Source organism: Octodon degus, unplaced genomic scaffold (assembly GCF_000260255.1).
Source record: "Octodon degus isolate 3935 unplaced genomic scaffold, OctDeg1.0 scaffold00054, whole genome shotgun sequence".
NCBI lineage: Eukaryota > Metazoa > Chordata > Mammalia > Rodentia > Octodontidae > Octodon > Octodon degus.
Window position 1 is genome coordinate 5,194,376 of NW_004524630.1, and position 1,701 is coordinate 5,196,076.

The following is a 1,701-nucleotide window of genomic DNA, read 5'->3' on the forward strand; positions in this document are numbered from 1 at the left end:
AAACTGTAGCTTTTCAGAAGTGGTGAGTAAAACATAGCTGAAAATGGCGTCTGTAACAGCTGGCAGACGGCATGCCACATTTACCGGCATCACAAGACAGCGTGGACTCCAACATGGCCACCACAGCCATATACGGCATGGGAGGAAAGGAGTCCACGGGCACTGAGTCAGGCTGACGTTCATAAGTCATTTCGTACAGCAAGTGCCCAAAGCAGTGCACATCCCTGCTTTTCAACGTGTTGATCTTCCTGAACTGTGTGAAGTCGGGCAGGTAGAAGGAGGGCGGGCCCAGGAAGGAGTTCTCGAGGTCCTGCAGCCAGCAGGTGTTCCCATTGAGCATCATGTTGGAGGCATGAAGATGCTCTTAAGGAAATCCCTTGTCATGCAGAAGCTTCAGCACCTCTAATATCTGCTGCCGTATGATTTTATTTGCTGGAGTTCAAGGCCCCGAATCTTCTTTGGGTTGCAGTACTTTTTCAGAATGGGTCCTTTGGTTTTGCCTTGTAGATCAGATACTTCAAAGTTCTCTTTTCTTTAAACATCCTGATCAACAGTGCAGAGGACTCATTGGTGGTGGCTAAAGTGACCCAGTACACATAAGAGTGCAAACAGGAAGACAGAAGTTGATTAGACAGTGGAAATCTTTATCTGACAAATATTTGTCAGGGCCACGCTCAGCCCAGCTTAATACCAGCTGTTTCTTTGGCTGATTTTTAATTTTTATCAAGAAGTATTTTTCCTAATCCTCCAGCCTACGGCCTTCAGCAGTTCTACCACCTCCCACTTTGGTCTGACCAGAAGAACATGGAGACCTGTTGTAAGGCAATTTCAGTGTGGTTTGCAGAGTAGTTGTTTGGATCTAAAAACTTCTTAACCAGCTTACAACTAGACAACACATGGTTTGTGGTGATGACGCTGACATTGTTCTGGAGACCTTTCTGCCTCTCTGCTATGGATTCATGATCCATGTTCCAAATCAATTTTTTTGTGAGGAAGAGGCAGACTGAGGCCTGCAATCGGCAAGCTGTTGTTCAGTAAATCAAAGTCACTGTATCTTCTAACAATCTGCCAGCTGTTTTCTGCAGACATTCCTCTTTGCACTCGAATGATATATTCCGTGTGTGACTGCAGGTTCTGGCTTGCGTCGATCAAGGCCGTCAGTTGCACCCTATCATTCAGCAGCATCTTGCCTGCCAGCGGCTTCTCCATGAAGGCCTTCCTGCTGCCGCCGCCGCCTGCCTCGGGATGCGCCCCTCACCAGGTGCTGACTCCACTGCCCGCTGATCTCTGCCATTGTATAGGTTCTTTTTTTTTTTTTTTCCAGTACGAGGGATTAAACTCAGGACCCTGTTCTTGCCAGGCAAACACTTATTCTACTGAGCTATCTCCCCGGCCCCTGTATACGTTTTCAACTTCCTTCATTAAATCAATTCCTAAGTATTTTATTTTTCTTAATGCTATTATGAAAGGTGTTGCCATAATTTTTTCTCCCGGTGAATTTGTTATTCATGTACAGGAAGGCTACTGACTTTTGAGGTTGACTTTGTATCCTGCAGCGCTACCAAGCTGGGTGATGACTCCTCCAAGCCTTTTAGTGGAGGTTTTGATGTCTTCTATGTAGAATATCAGGTCATCAGCAAACAATGATAATTTAACTTTTTTCATTTTTAATCTGTATTTGTTTTAGGTTTTTTTTTTTTT

The 1,701-nt window shown here is 44.9% G+C and overlaps 1 pseudogene; it reads right to left on the minus strand.

The window, feature by feature from the left end:
- Positions 1-1,273, minus strand: part of LOC101579836 — a 97,648-nt pseudogene extending 96,375 nt beyond the window's left edge.
- Between the last annotated feature and the right edge of the window lie 428 nt (positions 1,274-1,701).